This window comes from Pristiophorus japonicus, chromosome 5, assembly GCF_044704955.1.
Source record: "Pristiophorus japonicus isolate sPriJap1 chromosome 5, sPriJap1.hap1, whole genome shotgun sequence".
Classification (NCBI taxonomy): Eukaryota; Metazoa; Chordata; class Chondrichthyes; family Pristiophoridae; genus Pristiophorus; species Pristiophorus japonicus.
Window position 1 is genome coordinate 201,128,636 of NC_091981.1, and position 19,429 is coordinate 201,148,064.

The following is a 19,429-nucleotide window of genomic DNA, read 5'->3' on the forward strand; positions in this document are numbered from 1 at the left end:
AGTACTTCGTGGCCAATGAGCTGGACACGGCTGAGACGGCGGTCACCGTATGTGGGTCTTCGATATATGGCCTCGTCAAAAATCTGCTGGCACCGGTCAAACCAACCGACAAGACTTACACAGAGCTGTGTATGCTGGTTCGGGAACACCTCAAGCCGAAGGAGAGCATCCTAATGGCCAGGTATCGCTTTTACACGCACCATCGCTCCGAGGGCCAGAACATGGCGAGCTTTGTCGCCGACCTAAGACGCCTTTTGGGACAGTGTGAATTTGCCAGATCTTTGGGGGAAATGTTGCGGGACTTTTTCGTGCTTGGAATTGGCCACGAGGTCATTCTTCGCAAACTGCTGTCTGCCGAATCCCTAGATCTGAGCAAGGCTATCACGATAGCCCAGGCTTTCATATCCACGAACGACAACACAAAACAGATATCTTCACAGCATCGAAGCTCACCGGCAAGTACTGTGCATAAAATAATGCCTTCAGCAGACAGAATTGTACATGGCAGGGCCTACATGACTGCAGAGGCCAGGTCGAGGGTGACTCAGAGGCCACTGTGGGGTGTGAATGCGTATCCATTAACACCATGTTGGTGCTGCAGGGGCAGTCATAGAGCCCATCAATGTCGATTCAAGCATTATGTTTGCAAGTGCTGTGGAACAATGGGGCATCTCCAGCAAATGTGCAAACGATCTCTGACTCACCACGTGGCAGAGTCAGCAGAGGACGACAGATCCAGCGTGGATCATGCTGAACGAGCAGGAGAGGCTACTCAACCTGAGGATGAAGAGGAAGTGGATGGGGTACACACCTTCACCACCAAAAGCCCTCCAATAATGTTAAAAGTTAAACTTAACTGCATTCCAGTCTCCATGGAATTGGACACGGGGGCGAGTCAATCAATCATGAGCCAGAAGGCTTTCGAGAAACTGTGGGGCAACAAGGCACAGAGGCCAAAACCGAGCCCGCTCCACAAAACGCTGCGCACTTACACCAAAAGAACTCATATCTGTTATCGGCAGTGCGGCAGTGAAAGTATTGTACGACGGAATGGTGCATGATCTACCACTATGGATTATAACAGGCGATGGCCCAACGCTGTTCGGCAGAAGCTGGCTCGGAAAGTTCCGATGGAACTGGGACGACATCAAAGCACTGTCTTCGGTGGATGACGCCTCATGCGCCCAGGTGCTAAACAAATTCCCGGCGTTATTTGAGCCAGGCATCGGCAACTTCACAGGAGCAAAGGTGCAGATCCATCTTGTTCCTGGGGCATGCCCGTTCATCACATGGCCCGAGCTGTCCCGTATATGATGCGAGAGAAAGTCGAGATCAAGCTAGACAGACTTAGAAGCATAGAAACATAGAAAATAGGTGCAGGACCAGGCCAATCGGCCGTTCGAGCCTGCACTGCCATTCAATATGTTCATGGCTGATCATGCGACTTCAGTACCCACTCCTGCCTTCTCTCCATACCCCTTTTTTTTAAACAAAAATTTAATTCTTATAATCCTTTACAACTGTGAAGACACATTGTTACAGAGTTCTGTCACATCATATTTTCAGTCTAGGGCAGAAATTCAATGTTCCACTATTACCCGGTCAAATCAGCAGGTTCCAAGATATGCAAGTCTGTATTTAGAATCTTTAAGGACATTACAATAGTCTACCCTTTCGCACATTTTCAATTGTTATGTTGTACAATGCATATACTGATCTTTTCTAGGTTTACCTCAGGTTTTTAATTAAAAAAATACACCTCAGAACTCTAGGACAGCAAACAGCAAATACAACCCATGACAAAGTCAAACACCATCACAAAACTAATGAATGTTGGCATTTGCGTGTTCAAAAACAACCTGTACTTGGTAATTAAAAGATGACCATTACATTCCAGCCCTGTCCTTTCCTTACATTAGGTGATGAACTACATAAATCAGTCCAAGCAAGCAGCTTTTAGAATGGCCTTTGCAAAGCAGTTATATAGCCACAGAAACTATCAGGCACAACTACCAAAATCTTAACCCCCCCCCCCCCAAAAAAAGTCACTCACGTTGATTAAAAATCTTTAGACAGTTGCCCAGCAAGCAGGAGAATCTGGTCAGTAACAACACGGCAAATAGGAACAAGATCTTGAGCGTGACCGGTATCCTCTGTTGTAATAAGGTGATGGCGATCGTTGCCTACTGTACCGATAATCATAGTCCCGATCATCATATCGATCATATTTATCATATCCTCGATCATAGTATGAATCTCGGCGATGCCCACCACCACCATCACCACCTCCTCGGCTACTGTGAGTAGGTCGTCCCATGTAAATCCCAGGAGTGGGAGTGTGAGGCCTCTTTGCAATAGAATAATCTACACAAATTCGCCTACCATCCAATTCCACTCCGTTAGCGCGTTCCATTGCCTCTTTAGCATCCTCTAGTCTTTCAAAATAAACGCCCAGTCCGCTGCTCATAGACGACATTGACTCCTGCCAATAGTCCATATCAAGAGAAAACTTCACGAAGATCCCGCTCGGTGGTGTACAAACTAAGGCCAAAAACTCCAAGGCAGGTGTTTGGATCTGGATTGGCCTGGTTTTGAGAACCGAGTTTCCCTTCTTTTTTCCCATATGCTGCTCGCCTCCAGGAATCATCCTTCATCTGGGACGACGGGGCAGTCCTGGCAGCAGACTTCTCCACATCTACTATCAATGCTCCATGTTTCGCCGATACATGGCCCTTTCTACTTCCTGCATGGCGCTTTCGGCTGGATATTGGAGAATGACTATGGCTCCTTCTCCATGATCTATACTCAGGTGTGTAAGATCTGCTGCGGGATTGCCTTCTATGTGAATGAGAACGTGATCAACGAGAGGGAATCATTTCGCCAGTTGAATTCAATGAGTGGGCCAGTCCAATTGTGCCGGTGCTAAAGAGTGATGGGACGGTCAGAATCTGCGGGGCCTACAAGGTAATGATCAACCGAGTCTCATTACAGGACAACATCAACACGCACAAAGGACTGTTCGTGTATCACAGATGCCCCTTTGGGATTCGCTCAGTTGTGGCCATCTTCCAGAGGAACATGGAGAGTCTGCTGAAATCGGTTCCATGCATCGTGGTGTTCCAAGACGACATCTTGATCACCACCGAACACTTGCACAACCTGGAAGAGGTTCTAAAGCGACGGGACAGAGTGGGGCTCAGGCTGAAATGCTCCAAGTGTGTTTTCCTGGCACCAGAGGTCGAATTTCTGGGGAGAAAGATTGCGGCAGACGGCATCAGACCCACAGACTCCAAGACGGAGGCCATCAAGATTGCACCCAGACCACAGAATGTGATGGAGCTGCATTCATTCCTGGGACTCCTCAACTATTTTGGTAACTTTCTACTGGGGTTGAGCACTTTGCTGGAACCCTTGCATTTATTGCTACGCAAGGGTGATGACTGGGTTTGGGATAAATCTCAAGAGACAACCTTTAATAAGGCCAGAAACCTGCTATGCTCTAACAAGTTACTTGCATTGTATGACCCATGTAAACATTTAGTACTAGCTTGTGATGCGTCGTCGTACGGGGTCGATTGTGTGTTACAGCAAGCAGATGTGTCAGGCAAACTGCAACCGATTGCATATGCGTCGAGAAGTTTATCCAAGGCTGAAAGAGCCTACAGTATGGTTGAGAAAGAAGCGTTAGCTTGTGTATACGGGTCTAAGAAAATGCACCAATACCTATTTGGTCTCCAGTTCGAGCTCGAAACCAATCACAAACCGCTTAATTCGCTGCTCTCAGAAAGCAAAGGTATCAACACCAATGCTTTGACCCGCATCCAAAGATAGGCACTAACATTGTCTGCGTATGACTATGCAATCCATCACAGACCAGGCACTGAGAACTGCGCTGACGCCCTCAGTCGGCTACCATTGCCCACCACCGGGATGGAAATGGCGCAATCCACAGACTTGCTTCTGGTAATTGATGCTTTTGAGAGTAAGGGGTCACCCGTCATGGCTCGCCAGATCAGACCCTGTGCTATCACTAGTAAAAAGCTGCATCCTTAATGGGAGCTGGTCGGTGGTTCCCGGGGAAATGCAAGATGAAATTAAGCCATTCCACCGACATAAGGATGAATTGTCCATCCAATTGGATTGTCTCCTATGGGAGAATCGTGTGGTTTTGCCAAAAAAAGTCAGGGAAACGTTTATATGCGATCTACACAGTACCCACCCAGGCATAGTCATGATGAAGCCGCACGTTTGGTGGCCCGGCATTGACTCCGAATTGGAGTCATGCGTACACCAATGCAACACTTGCTCACAATTGAACAACGCACCCAGGGAGGTCCCACTGAGCCTGTGGTCATGGCTCTCCAAACCGTGGTCCAGGGTCCACGTAGATTTTGCTGGCCCTTTTCTAGGAAAGATGTTTCTAGTGGCAGTGGACTCTTACTCTAAATAGATTGAATGTATAATGTCATCATGTACGTCCATTGCCACCATTGAAAGCCTCAGGGCCATGTTCGCCATCCATGGTTTGCCCAACGTCCTTGTTAGTGACAATGGACCGTGTTTCACCAGCTTGGAATTCAACGAGTTCATGACCCGCAATGGCATTAAGCATGTCAGGTCTGCCCCATTTAAGCCCGCATTCAATGATCGAGCGGAACGGGCAGTCCAAACCATCAAGCAGAGCTTGAAATGCGTAATGGATGGCTCCTTGCAGACCCAGTGATCTCGGGTCCTGCTCAGCTACCAGATGTGCCCCCACTCACTCACCGGGGTTCCCCCTGCAGAATTGTTAATGAAGAGAGCACTCAAAACCAGGCTCTCCTTAGTCCACCCGGATCTCAATGATCACGTAGAAACCTGGTGGCACCGGCATAACACGTACCACGATCGTGACATTGAGGTTAATGATCCTGTGTTTGTTCTCAATTACGTTCATGGTCCCAAATGGATTGCTGGCACTGTTTTAGCCAAGGAGGGGAATAGAGTGTTTGTTGTTAAACTGTTGAATGGGCAAACGTGCAGAAAGCACTTGGATCAGACCAACTGCGATTCACTAACAACCAAGAACAGTTTGAAGAAGACTTTACCATCTATGATCCACCAACACACACCCAACAAGCAATCGACCTCGCTGTCAACCATGAGGATGAACCCACCATGCTCGACAGTCCGATCAGACCAGCCGCGCTGCCGTGTAGCAATGATCCGACCAACTCACCCATGCCAGGGTTTCAACTCAGGCGATCGACCCGGGAACGCAGAGCGCCAGATCGCCTTAACCTGTAAATAACTTGTACATAAGACTTTGCGGGGGGGGGGGGAGGAGTGATGTTATGTATGCAAACCTCACCAATGTGTAAGACTTGCCACCAGGGGCACACCTGCGGGAGACCTAAGGGTCACCTGTGCACCCTGGGCAAGCAGATATAAAAGGCAATCCACCATGCTGCTTCCTCACTTTGGAGTTACATTAAAGAGACCAAGGTCACAATGGTTTGAGCCTACAACGCAGTCTTGTGGAGTTATTCTGAGCTTAACACTAAGAAACACGGGAAATTTTATTTTTCACTTGGTGCTGCTGACATTGATGCCACTAATAGGGATTTATTGCATCATGATATTGATTTATTGGAATTATCCACTGACAAAATATCTAAATACATTTCCAGATTGCTTCAGACTTACCATCACTATTATCTTAAAGCACTGGGAATGGCCACAAACCACCAATTTTATTTACTCAGAGAGTAAGCTTTACAACATTTTCAATCCTGATCTTCCCACACCACATACTAATTGCAGAGAGGGAGGAAGGGTGAGTAGTTGGAGCAGATAGCCTTCCAGTTTGGCACACTGTTCCTGTCTCCAATTAGCACTATACCATGATAACATGGCTGAAATTATTGTCATCTCAGCCTTGCAAATGATTGAACATGTTCCCAAAACTCTGTTGTTGTGCACTGATGCATGTGCCACCAGTGTTGCCGTTATTCCCTTGGTTACAGTATTTTGCAGAAACACAAAGCTGCTAAACACTGATGCTATTCATGAGCTCTGCAAAGTGAGATACACATTTTCTGGGCAATGCAGTCTGAGTAGAGTTTCTTAGAACTTAAGAGATCTTGGAACAACAAAGAGATTTTTTTGCCCATGAAGCCTGCCCCTTCTATCGACTATGTATATTCTATCCTATGATGGACTCTAAACTATCTATTTAATCTTCAGAAGGAAAGTTCTACATACACTCCCTTATCCCCAAAGGTAATCAAAAAAAATTCTGGAATATTTATCCTCACATCTTTGCTATTTAACCATTACCTACAGCCCTCCATATGTAACATTTCCCCTCCCCAAATCAGCAGTGGAAAATAATTGTGTCGTTTTAGCATTTGATCATCTCCAACCTCAGTGCCAACCAGATATGTATCTAGCTCCTTTTGAAAGGAATTAAGCGATACAACCTCAACTGCATTTCCTGAGAATCACTGCCATATATCTTGAAGACATATTGTAATACTTAATAAGACTGTATGCACTGACATCATTGTGTGTGCAAATACATTTTTCAAATATGTATGGATCGTTAATCAAAAAATAAATGAAACGTTAAAGGAGGATATTGATTGAAAAACTGTTAAGAGATTTCAGTGTGTCCTTCTTCTAGGCACTATTATGGTGAAATTTTGAGGAATTGAAAAAACTTTCAAATAACAACAACTTCCATATAGCACCTGTAATGAATGAAAAGAAAAAGAAAGGAAGGAAGAATTTAATACCTTTGCCGAACGCAGGACGTCCCAAAGCATCTTACAGCTAATTAAGGTGCAGTCACTGATGTAATGTAGGAAATGCAGTAGCCAATTTGCACACAGCAAGATCCCACAAACAGCAATGGGATATGTGCGACCTCCCAAATCCAGAGATCCAAAATCTGTAACTTTCCGAAATCCTGACATTGCGCAGGGGTCGTCCGAAATCCGTAAAAATGTTCCAAAATCCGGACATTGTTTTCACAACAGTAAATAATCCCCCCCCCACCCCCACACACACACACACACACACACATGGACAGACACACACACACACCAAAAAAAATTGCAAAAAACAAAAAAATAAAAAATCACAAAACATTCACAAGACATTTAACTATCGAATCACTGCAAAAAAATTTTTTTTAATTTTTTTTAACTTACCTTTTTTGCAGGTCGTCACATCTACCACTGTCCCAAGGGCGGCAATGCAGGTTTTCCCCGAGCATTTTTTTTCTTACTAATTCTAGGTTACCGCTGAGCCAAATAGGTTTCCCCGATTTGGGACATCGGATTTCGTCTGCGAAATCTGGGAATACCCGAACCTCGGCCCAGGCTTTTCCGAATTTGGGATTTCGGAAATATGTTCCGAAATCCTTAAATACCCGAAATCCGGAATGGTCTTGGTCCCGAGGTTTCCAGATTTGGGAGGTCGCCCCTGTAATCTGTTTTAGGATGGTTGTTGAGGGATAAGTATTGGCCAGGTCACCAGCGAGAACTCCCTTGCTCTTCTTCAAAATAGTGCCATGGGATTGTTTATGTCCACCTGAAAGAGCAGATGGGGTCGCAGTTTAACATCTCATCCGAAAGACAGCTCCTTCGACAGTGCAGCACGGGTGTATCAGCCTAGATTTTGTGCTCAACTTTCTGGAGTGGGACTTGAACCCACAACTATCTGACTCAGAGGCAGGTTTTAAGGAAGAGAGGGAGATGGAGGGGTTAAGGGAGGCAATTACAGAGAGTGGGACCAAGGCAGCTAGGACATGGCTTTTTATGGTGGGGCGAAGGGAACGAGGATACACAAAATGATTCATTGGTAAATTAAATTCAATACAGGTAAGAGTGAGGTGGTACATTTTGGTAGGAGGAATAAGGAGACCACATACTCTTTGGAAAATAAGAGTCTGAATGGAGTAGAGGAGCAAAGGGATTTAGGGGTACAGTTACACAAATCATTAAAAGTAGCAACACAAGATAACAAAGCCATAAAAAATGCAAGCAAAGTACTGGGGTTCATTTCTAGTGGAATAGAATTGAAAAGCAGAGCGATTTTGCTAAACTTGTATAGAACCCTGGTTAGACCACACTTGGTTGGAGTAATGTGCACAGTTCTGGTCTCCATATTACCAAAAGGTTATCAAGGTACTGGAGAAGCTGCAAAAAAGATTTACAAGGATGATATCAGAACTGAGAGATTATAACTATTAGAAAAGACTGAATAGGCTGGGGCTCTTTTCTTTAGAAAAGAGAAGGCTGAGGGGTGACCTAATAGAGGTCTTTAAAATTATGAAGGAGTTTGAAAAGGCTGACATAGAGAAGTCCAAAACTAGTGGTCATAAATATAATATAGTCACTAATAAATCCAATAAGCAATTCAGGAGAAACATCTTTACCCAGAGAGCGGTTAGAGGGTTAGAGTGTGGATCTTGTTACCACATGGAGTAGTTGAGGTGAAAAGCATTGATGCATTTAAGGGAAAACTAAAGTACATGAGCGAGAAAGGAACAGAAGGTTATACTGATGGGATTAGATGAAGTAGGATCGGAGGAGGCTCATGTGGAGTAGTAACACCGGCATTTACCAGTTGGGCCGTATGGTCTGTTCTGTAAATGCTATGTAAAAATGCAATCCCTTAAAATGAAACTGTAAGGGAAAAGTGTAACCTTGTTTCACCTGTTTTTTTGTGAAAAATTAAACTTGGAGGGACAAATTTTGGGTCATAATCTCTCACGCCTGATCTCCCCCAGAGGTATTCCGGCTGCCAAATTGGAAGCTGGTGACTTTTAACTGTGCAAGGCGCTTAACTGAAACAAGTGTTGAATATAGAAAATGGAATCCTAATGGTGGATTTAGGAACCCGATACAAAATTTGTGAATGAATGGGTGTACTGCTCATGCTCTGCCCAGTTGTTCCAAGTCTTTAGCGGCCTAACCAATTATGCTAAAAGGAATTGCTGGAGGTTGCCCAATAAAAAGAGGTAAGTAAATGTTTTAATAGTTTGAGGAAGCGGGAGGAGCACAGGGCTATGCAAAATTATTGCAGCCTCTCTTTCGCCCCTCCCCCCACACCAGACAGCCATATTTCAAACATATTCTTCTTAAGAGCAGCCCAAAAGAATATAAATATGTTGTAGTAAAGAATGCAGTAAAGGTAGATAATAACAATTAACAATATATTCCAGTTAATATGAAAACCATCTAGAACCTGGCCCTAAATTCCTCCTGTCAGGTGTACTGGATTGCTTGGCCACAGCAAATATTGGAAAATCTGGTGGGTTTGTGCTCACCTCTGCATAAGAGCCCATCCCATTTTACTTAAATGGAAGGAAAATCAGTACACTCCGACTCAGCCGATTTCCCGATATTCCCTGGCCCCAGGTGACCCAGAGCGTCTACGCAAAGACCCAGGAAATCACCGCTTATGTTTTTTTTAAACTCAAAGGATCATGAAATTGCATTTAGGAAACCATGCAAACTGTGAAAGTGAATTGAAAGCTTTTAAATTTATGAAATATGTATTTAAACATGAAAGTTCGGCAATGTGTGTAAAGTATTTATTTTGAATAGCTTTAAAAAAAAACACGTGGCATAATATTGGCCCAAAAATTGCTGTGAAAATAATGGCGAGCACACTGCAAATGCCACAGGAACTCCAGGCGAGGGCAGATGCATGATTAAACGCAGAAATCAAGATGTTGTTGTCAGACATGTGCTGCTCCACCGTTAGCTTTGTGAACTCGCTGCTGGCTCCCCATTCGAATGCCAATGAGCGGCATGAAGTTCCTATACTTGCACTGTAGATACAAAGCAAACTCACCACAGTAAGTTAAGTCAAGTCATTTAAATTCTAAATGCCATTTTAACAATGTGATAAACATGTTCATTACTGCCCGTCGCTCTCTCTGGCACTGAAAATGAACTATTACAAGTAGGAGTATCATTCCTTCAGGTTTTAATTGTTGTTGGATTATTTAAAAATTAAACATTTTTGTTTCTTTTTTCTCTCTTAATAAAATCTTTTTTTCCTTCTTTATTTCTCTTTCTGAACCTGATTTGACATTGAATTCATCATTCTAACTTTCACTTCCTTGTTCAGAGCTTGCGCAACATTTCAAAATTATTCAATCTGATTGGTTAAGGAGATACAGTTGCTGGTCTTGTTCACTCAAATCCCAGATGCCCTTTCCATCTCGTACTTCCAGCAACTTGCCACACAAAATGCCAAGGAGATTAAGCGGGCAAGGGCAAGTTTAACTAATGGCGGCTGCAGTTCATTGACCGGAATCCTTGATTCCACTATATCATCATCATAGGCAGTCCCTCGAAACAAGGATGACTTGCTTCCACCGAAAAGGGATGAGTTCACAGGTGTTTCAATGAAGGACCTAATATTCCAGATCCCGAACTATATCTTGAAGGGTGGAAGGTGCCTGTGCGTAGATTTTTTTAACGTGTGGTGGCCGTTGTGCACCAGCCACCACATGGGCTTGACAGAGCTAGGTCTTGGTCCAGTGGCAAGGATTAACCAAGACGACTGGAGACTAGCTCTGCTGCTCGGATCTAGTGTGCACACATATCGCAGTGTGGGTTGGCCTGTGCTGCCCCAGGGTCATCACCTCTTCTGGGCCCCGAACTTTCGCCTCTCCTGGGCCCTGATCACATCCCCCTATGAACTCTGGCCGCTCCTTCGCCATGACCTCGCCACTCCTGCTGTACCTGCCCGCAGTGTAACCAGCTGTCGCCCTCCTGCAGCAGCACTCACTGCTCCCTGAAGTGGCATGCCGCCACACGTTGCTCCCTCTAATGGCCCTGGCCTGCTGATGGTCTTGCATGCCGGGACCGTGCCGATTTCTGGGCCGGGCTGTCGCAAAAAGGTGTTCCATAACATGCAGGAAACTCTAAGTGCCATGACAACAGTAGGGAAATAGCCTGCTCTATATGTCAAATAATACAAATGACAAACAGAAACCAGGAGATAAAAAATGATTATAAAATGCTGAAAGCTCATTTATTTTGTTCTTATCAGCTACCATTCGTACACCGAACTGCGAAGTACAATTAAAATTTCTAACATTGAAACATCAATGGTTCATACCCTTGGAGAACAGATTTCCATAAGTCATTTACATTTTCACTTCTGTGTAAATGCAATGATCTCAACTGGAAAGAAATACAGTGCATCAATATATTAAAATGAGGTGGTGATGTGCAGTAAAGCACCACCTGTAGTCTCCAGACCAGCAAATTAATTGGGAACTTTAATGTTCAGATAGAAACTGTAATAAACAGCAACACTGTTCAATGATTCTTTGCTTCTATCAGATAGGAAGATTGCTCGGGTGGTGTGTCATGTGCACGAGTAGAATTTCTTGGTCCTCCACCCACTGCCTGTTGAGAAGGATAATGACATTTAATTAAATATTGGAGTGCAGAGTATTTCACAATCCGAAACTGGCAGCACTGTTGTGCAAAAGTAATTTCACTCCGAGAGAATTAATTCATGGTGGGATTTGCAACAAAATGCACCGTTAAGTAGTTGTTAATAGTTTTGAAAGTGACACTGCAATAAAACACAAGATTTACAAGGATGTTGCCTGGACTAAAGAATTTTAGTTGTGAGGAAAGATTGGATAGACTGGGTTTGTTTTCTTTGGAACAGAGGAGGCTGAGGGGAGACCTTATTGAGGTTTATAAAATTGAGGGGCCTAGTTAGAGTGGATAGGAAGGACCTATTTCCCTTAGCAGAGGGGTCAACAACCAAGGACCATAGATTTAAAGTAATTGGTCAGAGGATGTGAGGGGAAATGTCTTCACCCAGAGGGTGATGGGGGATCTGGAACTCACTGCCTGAAAGGGTGGTAGAGGCAGAAACACTCACCACGTTTAAAAAGTACCTGGATGTGCACTTAAAGTGCCGCAAGCTACAGACCAAGAGCTGGAAAGTGGGATGCGGCTGGATAGCTCTTTGTCAGCCGGTGCGGACACGATGAGCCGAAATGGCCTCCTTCCGTGCTGTGAATTTCTATGTAGCCACATGCAGAGGGACATTACAATACACACATAAATGACAATTCAACCATACGCATCTCTGGGTGCTATGAGACTTACAGCTGCCACCACTCAAGCACAATATTATGATCTGAATTGTAGCAAGGTGAAAAGAATGATGATCAGCCATCTCTGCCGCTCCAGTCACAATTTGACTGTAAGACTGAAAGTGGCAGATTGACATGGGGCCAACAGAAACCAGCATTGTCTTACATCCCACAGCTGCAGACAACGCACAACACATTGTGACAATACAAGCGATAGCTATTGGGAATCAAAACACTCTGCACAGTGCTAGCTTTTTAGTCCAGAGTTGCTCTACCAGCTGGACTATGTGCACCTACAATGCTGCCTGGCTTCCATCCATTTATTTTTTACTGCCTCCTCCTCACCCAAAAAAGAAAGATCACAAGATAACAATGAATGAGGAAGGCCATTTGGTCCATTGATCCCTCTTTGTGTGAGGAAGGATTTCCTGCTATTAGTCCTAAATTTGAATCTGCCCTCTTGTTCCACATAAGAGATCAACCTTGAGGCTCTTCTCTGCACTACCTCTAGCACCTGAATGTTTCTCTCGAACCTCAGTAATCAGCATTAGACACAGTGTTCCAGGTATAGTCTGACCAGAGGACTACAGTATGATTGCAACTTCCTCCGATTTGTATCTACTGTTTTGTTCTCCAACTCTGACCTGAATTGCCAAATAGCTCCAACTGACAAAGCACCAGCAACTGATCGAGCACCTTCTGACCCAGTATCCAAGCTGAGGTAGAATGGAACGTACTCCTTATACAGCACGTGGCAAATGTGCACAACATGTTGTAATGTGAAATTTAGCTTGTTCTTCACCCTGCTATAGCCAAAGGTAAACAGGGCTGGACACCCTATTGGAAGGTACCTGAAATAAAATAGAATTGGGTTCAGAATCATTAGCTATACATAGCTTTGCCTGTACATCAGTGGTACCGATTGAGACAGTGGCCAGAATTTTCCACTGTTGTGATTGCAATTCTCAATTTTCTGCCCATTCCCATTACAGACAGACAATCGAAGGCTGACGAAAGCAGATGCCAAGAATTCAGGTAGAGGCTTTGCGTAGCTGGGTTACAATGTATCACCCAGTGTTTCCAAGTCAATAAAGGTGACTTGACTATACCCGCATCTCAGGAGCACTGGCACACACACGCAGTCCACTTGTACAACAGCAATCATTGTGAAACGAATCACACACGAACCACACAGAGGTGTACCAGCTGTAATGCCAACTGTTGATTCAGTCTAGTTCCAATGGATTGATGCACAGCTGCCCACAGTGGACACAGTACCATTTAAAGGACACATACTGGAAGCTGGTAGTGATTGGTATTTGCCACTTCGTGCTCTCAGTCACCAGTGAATGTGAGAATGCCTTGTAAAAAGACTGCCAGTCGCCTATAAAAAAAGAAGAAATGTGTTATTTATTGCAGTCTGAATCTTTTCCAACATTGAAGAATGAGGTGTTCCTGTGCGTGGAACATGGAAACTGCAGCTGAGCACAACTGGGACAAAATACACATTGATGCAAAGGTATCTGTTGAAACGTCTCAAATTTCAGGTTCAATTCTTCATACCTATAGAACTCCACCATTGAGAAAATGTTATTGAATTGCTGAGGGATATCCACGGACTGCAGCTCTACAAATTTGCACATTGAACATTAACAGGTTCAATGAGTAGAAGCAAAATAAATTGTGAAGGATAACACAGGAAAACAATTAAATGGTGGACAGAGCTCACATTGGTTGTTTTGCTGGAGGGTTTTCCGTCACTAAGGCACTGTTGCTTTGTTTAGGATTCTGTTGCTGAATGGAGAGCTGGTGTGGATCATCCAAGGTGCGTGCATCAGAAATCTGCACAAAGCAGAGCTGAGGAACCCCAGCGGGAAAGCAACAACGGGAGATAGATTGAAGCAAAGTCCATAGATTCTATTCAGAAGGAGTTAGATAGTTGCTTTACACAGTTGAATCTAGAAGAATATCTGGAGTGAGCAGGTTATGTGTAGAAAACTGGCACGGGTCTAATGGTCGAAATGACTTCTGTGTAATGATAATTCGTGTTCTCTTCCTCACAATAGGCTAGGGCCATAAGGAAGTCAGTTTGACCACTTGGCACATACTGAGGTAAATTTTAACTCCATTCTCACCCAAGTTATCCAAGTTCATTTATTGGCCCGAGGCTACATCATCCTGCCCAGAGACATTTTATCTTCACTGATTTCAAGTTGGTCAAGGCTCCCACTGCAGGCAGGCCATGGTCTAATTTAAAACTTAAAGTTTGATGTCATCAGCACCGCTACAGCATTTTAATTTTTGCATTTGGAAGACACGCAAGTCTTCATGGAAGACACACATGGAAGAGACCCGACTTCTCAACCATGGTGAAACTCCATGGAGTGGACAGAAGAGGCTACGGTACGTTTGGAAAAATAAATTTTGTATGAAATCCTTGCAGGCAGGAGTAGCAGGAGTGCTTCCCAGACCCTGCTAGGCTGCCTTGGGTCTTCCTTGTCCTTGGCTTCTCCACTGCAGCCCTAATCATCCCCCCCCACCATCCACAACTGTGTTCGTTCCCAATCCCCCTCCCCCTATCTCACTTACTTTGCTGGGGACCGTTCCCATGGGTCCCTGGATGTAGCCTGACCCTCTGCGACTTTTCACTCTTGCTTACTGGTTTTGTTGTCATTGATGACAGCTTCAGGCAAGAGTGAGATTTGAGGTATTTAAATGAGGACCTAGAGTAAAAATTTTCAGGGCCTCACACTGCGAGTGGCCAGACCGATCACTGCCCGCACCCCCGATTTGTACCCCAGGGTTAAAATTGAGCCGACTATCATTAAAGTTAGATTATTCTCATCGTTTTGGGACCTAAGGTAAGTCCACCAGGCACAAATGAGATTGGATATCTTTACTTCTTGACTGGATCATTAAATTGAGCTCTTGTTCCAGGACAGCATGTCCTGGCTTGAGGAAAATGAAAAATAGATTCAGTCAGCAGCAGAGGGCCATTGGAAACAGTCATGGAGGCAAAAAAACATAAAGCAGAGGTCAAAATCATGGAGCAATGGGCTCAAGTTTCGGACCCCTGCTAGAACGGCACACATCGGAGAGGCCCGCCTAATTTGTAGAACAGAAATTGCGCTGAATACTTACCTCACGATTCTCCGATGTCTGTAGGCCCGTTTCCAGCTCGGCGTGGCACAGCAGGAGCTGCTGGGGGCAGAGCTACAGCCCTGCGCCAAAAACAGTGCCGGCAGCTGCGCGCGTGCGCAGTAGCTCCTGGTTCTCCCAGCGCGTCCTGTCTCCGGGCGACGACCCTATCCCTGGCCGAAGGGATGTCGCCCCTATCTCAGGCTGAGTGGCCTGACAGCCCTCACCTCATCGGCGGCGGGGCCCACCCGATCAGCATCTCGCTGGGGGCGGGCTCCGCCCGAAGTCTTTAGCAGCGGCCCGGCTTCTTCTGGATGTGGGCCTCGCCCAAAGTGGCGTTGTTGTCGGCGGCGGATCCTGCCTGCCCAGCATCTCGCTGAGGGCGGGCCCCGCTCGAAGTCCTCGGCAACGGCCCGCCTTCTTCTGGGTACAGGCCCCACCCGAAGCTGCAGCGGCGGGGCCCGCCCGAAGTCCTGGGCGGCAGCGGGGCCCGCCTGACCGGCATCTCCTGGGGGGGGCCCCGTCCCAGCATGCTGTTGGAGGGCTCCCGGTGCTGCAGTAGGTGAGTAGAAACTTTATTTTTTATTTATTGATTGATTTTTTAATTATTTTTAATTTTTTAATTTTTTTTGATTGATTTATCGATTGATTTATTGTTTTATTTATCATTTATTATTGATGATGGCTCTTTATTTGTAAAAGTGAAGTGTTTAATGCTTATAAACTTCCCTTCTTCCCACCCCCCCACCCCTATCTCTCGTTCCCTACGCCTAATTTCTAAAGTGTAGGCAAGGTTTTTCTGAGCGTATAAAAATCTACACTTACTCCATTCTAAGTTAGTTTGGAGTAAGTTTTCGCTGCCTAAACTTGCAAAACAGGCGTAAGTGGCTGGACACGCCCCCTTTTGAAAAAAAAACTGTTCTAAAATGAAACTATTCTAACTGACTAGAACTGGAGCAAACTAAATGTCAAGAATTGCAATTTCTAAAATGCTCCATTCTAAACTAGTTCCTCCAAAAAAATAGGAGCAAGTCAGGCCGAAACTTGAGCCCATATGTGGGCCAGATCATTTCTGCATGGTGATGAGCACATCCTCTGAGGAAAAACAGAAAATAACTAACAAAAGATACATTAAGAAAATCTATAGATTACCACCACAGTACAGATAGTTTTGAGTGCTTGATGTTACTTGCAGTATATATCTGCAAATCTATTTTAATAATCCTGTTACTCACTAAGAGGGTCGCCAGTGGAGTTAAACGACACACCACACCCAACACCAATTCTTAGAGATCTGGAAGAACATTTCTTTTTATGGCATGTTTCTTAGTAATTAAGAAAATCTATAGAGTAAGACCTCTTTCCATGCTGATGAAAGTATTGTGGTTGGTTGTGAAATGGTGATTTGTGCAAATTAATAGACAGCACTCAGGCACTTCATTTAAAAAACGTCATAATCTTATGCTACTTGCTTACACCATAAACCAATCTGTTTACCCAGACCTATGCCATCAAAACACAACATTTTACTTATAAATGATTTGCCTTTAGATTTACTACCTATGCACTGCAGTCTTTTATGTAAAAATGGCATTTAAAGAACACATATCAAAGGCTTTTAACCTAGTTAGAACAGTCTGTAGCATCAGGTTTTAGAATGGTTATTTGCTTCACTGACCTAAAAGTAGAATTCTAAGCTATCACTTGAAATGATGCTGATTGTTGTGAGATCAGTATATTAGTGTTTATTATGCTATTTACACAACCAGTGCAACGAGTTCCTCATTGGACAAATGGTAAGAGCTACTCTAAACCAAAAACACATGCAAGTACCGAAATACAGCTGGATAGCAAGTTTTATGCTATTTTTAGATCTAACTTTAATACATTAACAACAAATGTCTAATTAGTAAATGTAGTCAATGTAGTCTAATTAGACAATGTAAAAGATCCCATAGCACTATTTTGAAGAAGAGCCGGGGAGTGATCCCCGGTGTCCTGGCCAATATTTATCCCTCAATCAAAAAGACAGATTATCTGATCATTAACACATTGCTGTTTATGGGAGCGTGCTTGTGCGCAAATTGGCTGCCGCGTTTCCCACATTACAACAGTGACTTCACTCCAAAAAAATACTTCATTGGCTGTAAAGTACTTTGAGACATCCGGTGGTTATGAAAGGCACTATATAAATACAAGTCTTTCTTTTCTTTTAATCAACAGATTTATCTGTATCTCAAAATAATTGAATTATGATTCTTTAATTTTCTTTGATGTCTCCCATTCTCCTTTGCTAAAAGCAGTGACTTTTGCTGATGTACCGTTCCACAGACACCCGCAGCTCTCCAATATCTCACCTGAATAGACTTGCCACATACACATATGTGTACCTGGACAGTGAGTGTTGGCAGTCTATTCAGCTGTGGAGACCATGCTATCCTCAACTAACATTAATGCACTTTCTAGCAGAGATCACTGGATAGTGAATAGAAGAATCCTTGGGTGATTTTTGGCCAACTTAGATCAAGGTTGAATAACTTCTCTTTTAACTCCACTGAACTTGTTCTCACATTGAACAACTTCTCCTTTAACTCCACTCTCCGCCTGGCTGAACTTATTCTCACATTGAACAATGTCTCATTTAACTCCACTCACTTCCTCCAAATTAAAGGTGTTGCTATGGGAATCCACATGGGTCCTAGCTATACCTGCCTTTTTGTGGGATATGTGGAACATTATTTGTTCCAGTCCTACTCGGGTCCCCTCCTTCACCTATTTTTCTGATACATTGATGACTGTATCGGTGCCGTTTCCTGCTCTCGCCTTGAATTAGAAAATTTCATTCACTTTGCATCCAATTTCCACCCTTCCCTCACCTTCACCTGGTCCATCTCCGACTCTTCCCTTCCCTTTTTCGACTTCTCTGTCTCCATTTCTGGGGATAGACTATTGACAAACATTCACTATAAGCCCATTGACTCCCACAGCTACCTGTAATACACTTCCGCCCATCCCGCATCCTGTAAGGACTCCATTCCATTCTCCCAGTTTTTCCGTCTCCGTCGCATCTGCTCTGACAACGCCACCTTCCACACTAGTGCCTCTGATATGTTTTCCTTTTTCCTCAACCGAGGATTCCCCTCCACTGTGGTTAACATGGCTCTCGACCGTGTCCGTTCTATTTCCCACACCTCTGCTCTCACCACATCTCCTCCCTCTCAGAACCACGACAGAGTTCCCCTTGAACTCACCTTTCACCCTACAAGCCTCCACGTTCAACGGATCATCCTCCGCCATTTCCGCCATCTCCAGCTGATCCCACCACCAATCACATTTTCCCCTCCACCCCCCTCTCAGCATTCCGAAGGGACCGCTCCCTCCGTGACACCCTGGTCCATTCCGCAGTCACCCCCAGCACCCCCTACCCTTCCCATTTCACCTTCCCGTGCAAGCACAGGAGATGCAACACCTGCCCTTTTACCTCCTCCCTTCCCATTGTCCGGGGCCCCAAATACTCCTTCCAGGTGAAACAGCGATTTACTTGTACTGCTTTCAATTTAGTATACTGTATTTGTTGCTCACGAAGTGGCCTCCTCTACATTGGGGAGAACAAACACAGATTGGGTGACCACTTTGCGGAACACCTCCGTTCAGTCTGTAAGAGTGACCCTGAGCTTCCGGTCGCCTGTCATTTTAATTCTCCACTCCACTCCCACTCTGGTATCTCTGTCCTCGGCTTCCTACACTGTTCCAATGAAGCGCAACGCAAACTCAAGGAACAGCACCTCATCTTTCGTTTAGGCACTTTACAGCCTTCTGGACTCAATATCGAGTTTAACAATTTGAGACCTAATCTCTGCCCATATTTTGCTCTGATGTATTTTGTCTCTCTCTTTCTTTCCCATGGCAGCTGATAATTATCCTGCCATTCACACCCTATCTAAACTAATCTTTTTCTAACTTCTGCTATTACCATCTCAAATCGGCCCATCATCCTTTTTGTCTCTCAAATCTCTCCTATCTTTCACCCTATCACAGACCTTTCCTTTTGTTCTTTCCTCCCCTCCCCTTTTCAATACTCCTTAAGAATTTGTTCATTTCGGACATTCGCCAGTTCTGACGAAGGGTCATCGACCCGAAACATTAACTGCTTCTCTCCACAGATGC

General features: G+C 44.5%; 1 long non-coding RNA gene and 1 pseudogene across 1 annotated transcript; both read right to left on the reverse strand.

The window, feature by feature from the left end:
- Positions 1-2,101: 2,101 nt before the first annotated feature.
- Positions 2,102-2,772, reverse strand: LOC139263945 (transformer-2 protein homolog alpha pseudogene; annotated as a pseudogene).
- Positions 2,773-11,012: 8,240 nt separating this feature from the next.
- On the reverse strand, positions 11,013-15,778 carry LOC139264562 (uncharacterized). The gene is made up of 3 exons (XR_011593372.1): positions 15,490-15,778; positions 12,769-13,508; positions 11,013-11,417 (listed from the first exon to the last, which is right to left on the reverse strand). It is a non-coding gene; the product is annotated as an uncharacterized lncRNA (long non-coding RNA).
- Between the last annotated feature and the right edge of the window lie 3,651 nt (positions 15,779-19,429).